Below are 6,419 nucleotides of genomic sequence, written 5' to 3' on the forward strand. Positions count from 1 at the left end.
TCTCAATAACTCATTTCTCTCTTTTGTTGTGTTCTTGACTTCTTTTATAGTTCGTCATATTCCTTATTCTTTAGTTTTGTTTCCTGGACCATTCTGATACTGAGATTTCTGGTTTTTCTGATGTTCTTCGATTGTTTTTTCCCATTTAGCGATGAAATGTTCAAAGGTATTGCAGACAACACACATGTATGGTCTCCATTCATATTTGATTCCTATGATATAAGAATCGCCATTTTTGTCAATTAATGTTAGATGATTTGAGAGTACACTTATTGGCTGGACTTCAATGTTAATTCATTTTTTTGTGTTTTCTTCATATATTTCAGTATCTTGATCCAAAGGATAGCAAAAATGACTAAGAGCCTCAATGTTGTACATGTGAGGTGGAATATTCATGAGGTTGGTCCTGATTTGGGTTATCTCCTTTGGACGACTATTAAATTACATACCTTCTTTAAAATTTTCTAACTTAATGCAGTTTTGTTCAATAAATGTATGCCCATCCTTCAAAATGAGAACCAAGTTGGATCCCTGAACGTTAAGTAGTACCGTCCATGCGCATTAGAGCAAACCTTTTGCCGTCCATATTTTTTCCATTGTTTAAACAAAGCATTCTTTATGTTTTGGTAAGATATATGGTCCTTATCAATGAAATTTCTCACAATCACGTATTCCCATGAACTTACACATTTCTCCTCAACTTTCTCAAGAGTTTAAACTCGGAGGGTGAGTTAAGGAGTTTCACCTTAAGATTATATGCCCCAAGAAAAGTTTATCCCTGATTTTCGCATCATCCTACTCATTCTACTTCCACACATTGTTGAATTTCCAGTTTGAATTTGAATTGCTTCTCAGGGTGTAAACTTTTGTTTTGAGGCATTTTATGAGTTCCCACATCACTTCAACCGACCAGTCAACAATTTCATCATATTCCTTATTTTTCAGTAAATTTCAATTGGATGTTTAGTTATACAATTATATGTTGAACTCTATTTTTATTGACAATTATTTTACCCTTCTTTGTCTGGTATAACAATTTAGTAATCTGATCCTCATGCCATGCAAATTTGTTGGCTCATTATACCCCACTTTCCATTATACCCCACTTTCCATGATTCTTATTCTTTCTGTTTTGTATTCAAATCTTATCTGTCAGCATCATTCATCACAACATTCGAACTCTTACTACCCTTCAACCCATCAATAACTTCTGGTGGGTTATTAGATTTCATATCAGTTATAGTTTCAAGAATAATATTAAGCAGATTTTCAATAAACACACAATTTCAAATAGGTCAAACCTTTCCACAGCCTACAGTTTTCAGATTTCTGCAATATTATGCAGATTTCGCACAGGTCGCACAGAGCGCACAGATTGCACAGATCGCACAAGACGCATGGAGCGCACAAATTGCACAAATCGCACGATGATTTACCTTCTGGTTGACATTGAACTTCTGGATAAACTCCGACCGATTGCTGATGACAGCGAATAGGATACTCCAACCGATTGCTGAAAATGACGAACATGGAACTCTGAGCCTCAAAATCTGATTTAAGCCGCGATGACCTGCGAACAAGAAGACAATGAGCAGACGAACTAGGAACATTACAACGCACACGATGCACAGTTCGCAAGACGATTTTTCGCAAAATTATAATCAAGATACCAGATAGATGGCTTTCACAAACCCGAAAATCCAGTTCTTTAATTTTTATATATTTAAAAAAAAATGCATTTTTAAGCTTATAGAGGTGAATACTAAAATAAATTAACAATTATTAATCACATTATCAATTGTGCAACCTCATGATTGCATCAGATATCTATCTATTACAAGAGTTTAATCTTTTAGTTTTTACAGCTTCTATAAACATCACACATCATATATTTATTGGTAGGTCTCTATTTATCATTTATAAAAATATAATATTTCTAATTCCTTAAATTTGTAAAATGCATTTTCTTATTCTTTAGACTCAATTTTTTTTGAAGGATACAATATCTCAATATAATAATGCTTGAATTTTGTTTTATTTTATTTTTTTTCAAATCTTTATAAAAAGTTGATGATTCCAAAGAAGGTGGCATTATGCAGAAGTACGATTTTGTCTTAATTTAAGCCATATTATTTTTAAAATAAGTACTTTTTTCATTGTTTTTTTTCTTTTTAGATGACTATTTTTTCAACTATTGTAGATTTGTTGTCCATTAATGTGAAGTGTGTTGGTTAGATGATATGGTTATAAATTCGTTATCTTTACAAGATGGGATGACCAGAGATTGAAACAATTGAGGAAGAATTTTATTCAAATTGTCTAGTGAAATTCTTTCTCGCTTCGTTCATGAGCGGTCTGGTTGGAAATGCCTTCATGGGTGACTCTTTCCTTTGATAGCATGTTTTCTCGGCTCTAGGTGTCAAGTAATGGTTGACGAGGGGTAGGAAGAATTCTCTTACAAGTAGTACATTCATTTGGGTAATGCCTTTTTGGGTGACTCTTTCCTATGATAGCATGCTTTCACGGCTCTAGGTGCTGAGTAATGGTTGACAAGGGATAGAAAGAATTCCCTTACCAGTAGTCGGTGCAGCAGTCGTTTGGGTACTGGAGCCAGCTTGCTTAGTCCATTTTCCTGATGGTGCGCTCTGTTGAGGTGCCCATTTGGGTGTCTCAGGAAGATATTCAACTTAGTGAGACTTAGATATGTGGAACTTTCGTGGAACGAAACGGACTACAGCACATGTGTTATGGAAGAAAGTCTTAATCGGTAACCACAGATTAAAAGGTCCGCGCTTGGTTGTGTTATAAAATTATTTCTTACTTTTCCAAGAGACCTGGTTTCCTATTTTCGGATTCCGAGAATGAGTCGGCCGACCCTAACATCTTTATCTAAGGAGTTGGACGACGTGAAGTGAAACTAGAAAAGTTCGTAAACGCGTGGGAATCTACCAAACAGTTTGGGCCAAATCCTGAATCAAGCTAAAAATCATTGTTTGAATTATTACCAGATGAGCTAATATTAGTTATTGCTAAAATATAGTCTATCTATGAATATATAAAGTGTTCTCCCCGTGTGCGGTCACTAGTTTATACAAATTGCTCTTGTGAGCGACGACTCCTAATGTGGTCTTTGTAAAAAGACATGGCATCTCCAACTACGGTATAGATTTTGCATGGTATCCTAATTCTGGTGCAATCGACCACTTAGATTAGGGGTGATTCGTGCTTCTGAGTTAAGGACTTCTTCTTATTACAGAACGCGGTCAAGCGGTCAAAACGTGAAAAAAAAATTGTCCATAACAGAATAATTCAGATCAAAATCGCAAGATAAATTATAATTTAGGTGAATTTTTGTTTGGCTTAGTGTAACTATTTTATTTTAATAAGGGAAAGACTTGATCAAATGTCAACTCACAACCACCTAGTACAAACATGGGTTAAAGAATCATAAAATAATAATTTAACTAATATTAATAGGTCAAGTGTATATATAATCAAATGAGGGAATTAAAGCTTGATTATTAATTTGTTTGATTAGAAGTCAAAACAAATAACAAAAGATAAATTGGTGACCAAATAAGGAAGACATGCTAACACCTCAACATGATGTCTAACACAAACTCAAAGCTAAATAAATAATAGGTCATTTTCCCAATTAGTTCAAATTCCCCCACCATATCATCTTCATTCTTCACAAACTTCATTTTCCAAATTCAATAAGTCCTTGGCCGGAGAACATATTAAATGGAGATCAACAACAAGAGAATGCAGTTTTTGCTCATTTGCAGCTTGACAATACTCTCGGGCGCAACATGCAGCCAATTTAGTGTTGGATTCTATCAAAGCACTTGCCCACCTGCGGAGTACATTATCAGGAATGCCGTCAACAAGTTCATCTCCAAGAATCCTGGCCTCGGAGCTGGCCTTCTAAGATTGCATTTCCACGACTGCTTTGTTAGGGTAAGAATCTAAATGAAAAATCATGTTTATGCTATTATTATGAATAATAGGTTCATTTTGAAATTTGATGTGTACGAAAATGCAGGGTTGCGATGCTTCAGTATTGTTGAATACATTGCCTGGAGGTCCTGCAGCTGAAAAGGACCATCCGGCCAACAACCCAAGCTTAAGAGGTTTTGAAATCATTGATGCCGCAAAAACCATTCTGGAAAGAGTGTGTCCAAGGACTGTCTCTTGTGCTGATATCCTTGCGTTTGCTGCCCGCGACAGCGTTTATAGGCTCGGAAATATCTGGTAATTAATCATTTCATTAATTAATACTCATTTATTAATACTCATGTGATGTTATCCAATGCCTACTAACAGGTACGAGGTTCCTGCTGGACGTCAAGATGGAAACACCTCCCTGGCCAACGATATTCCTGGAAACCTCCCTCCTCCGTTCTTCAACGCTTCCCAGAACACGGTGATCTTCAAAAGCAAAGGTTTCTCCCCCGACGAGATGGTGACCCTCTCTGGAGCCCACTCCATTGGGATTGCTCATCATTTGCTTCCCGCCTTTACCCGCCAACCGTTGACCCCACCCTAAACTCGGCTTACGCGAAAACGCTTAAGAGAATTTGCCCTCCTCAAACTGCCAACGGAACCGGTTCGGTTGACCCAACGAATGAATCAAGACCCGCTCACTCCAAACAGGTTGGACAACTTGTACTACGTTGATGTGATCGCCAACAAGGGATTATTAACGTCTGATCAGACAATGCTAACCACTAAATCCACGGCTAAAGCGGTGCTGAACAATGCCAGATATGGGTCCATTTGGGCTAAGAAATTTGCTACTGCCATGGTCAAGATGGGAAAGATTGGTGTTCTTAGCGGGAAGAACGGTCAGATAAGGCTTAACTGCCATTTTAAAAACTGACCCGAACATATCAAGCACTTTCTTCAATTCTATTTTTTTTCACTTGTTTTATTGAGTTCCTTCGCAATGTTTGGAATCTTATATTTGGCTAATATGATTTCGTATCAAGTTAAATTCTCACTAAAAATCACGGTTTTAAGTGGGTTGAAGTCAAAGAGTATAGTGAAGTTGTATTAGCTTTTTTGAATTTGTAATTTTGGTTGATTATAAATTAATTATTAAATAAAAAATAATTATTCTTAACTCCTTATACATTTCATCATGATTCATACCATTAAAGTATATAACAATAAACAAAATTTAATATTCTTATATATAAATAGTAACAAATTAAAACAAATTACAATTACATATATAAATGTAAATAATAATTTATGAATAAATTAACATAACAATAAGGTATTTATTTGATGAAATTAAATTTAATATTTGTCAAACATGAAATAAAAATAAATATTATATGTTCGGCCAGTTTTTGACTGATCGAGATGCACATCTAAATATTAACATCTTGTTTTTCTAAATTCAAAAGAGGTTAGTGGTGATTTATTCTATTCAATTTAATACTGTAATAAATAACAATATTTAATATTTTAATAAATAAATAATAACAAATTAGATCTACATGTTTAAAAATAAATAATAGTTTATGAATATGCATAATAATAAAATATTTATTTGATGAATTATAATTTATTTGATAAATTTAATATTTAATAAATAATTGTTTTTATAAATAATAACTTTAAAATTATAAATTAATAAAATTAAAATAATTAAATAAATTAAAACTTCAATATTGGCTTCATGTTTTAAGTTTAGTGTTTTAATTTATGTCCAAAAATCTAACAAAAATTTATAATAAAATTATATATTATAACATATTTTTAAATATATCAATAAAATATATTATTGATATAAAATATATTATAATAATATAATATATTTTAATAATATATATTATATTATTATTATTTTAATATATTATATTATAAATAATCATTTCACAAACTTATTACTTAATTAAAAAAATTGAATTATTAATTCGGGTTAAACCCAATTAACCGACCAAAACCGACCAAAACTAGTAGAACCAGAACCGATAAAATCGATATCATTAACGGCCGGTTAAACGGTTTATAAAATAAAAGGCAAAATCAGTCTTAACCGGAACCGTTTGGTTGAACACCCTGATTATATTAGTGAGTTTTATAACACAAATTATAATATATAAAATATTATTATTTTTTTTCTTAGTTAAATAAAAGGTCGTGAATTTTGAAATAAATATTTTTTAATAAATAATTTATATTATTTTTTGTGATAAGTTTATTTTAAATATTATTATATTTATTTTAAATTTGTTGAATAATCATTTTATATTAAGGACCATCTAAGATAATACTTTGTTATATATATATATATATATATATATATATATATATATATATATATATATATATATATATTAATTGAATACAGATTAAGTAATATGATTTTAATTCATTTGTTTGTTTTAATATTTTTCATTTTAAAA

At 32.1% G+C, this 6,419-nt stretch overlaps 1 pseudogene; it reads left to right on the forward strand.

The window, feature by feature from the left end:
• The first annotated feature begins 3,744 nt into the window (after positions 1 to 3,744).
• LOC124915898 lies at positions 3,745 to 4,882 on the forward strand (annotated as a pseudogene).
• The last annotated feature ends 1,537 nt before the right edge of the window (positions 4,883 to 6,419 follow it).

This window comes from Impatiens glandulifera, chromosome 9 (assembly GCF_907164915.1).
Source record: "Impatiens glandulifera chromosome 9, dImpGla2.1, whole genome shotgun sequence".
Classification (NCBI taxonomy): domain Eukaryota; kingdom Viridiplantae; phylum Streptophyta; class Magnoliopsida; order Ericales; family Balsaminaceae; genus Impatiens; species Impatiens glandulifera.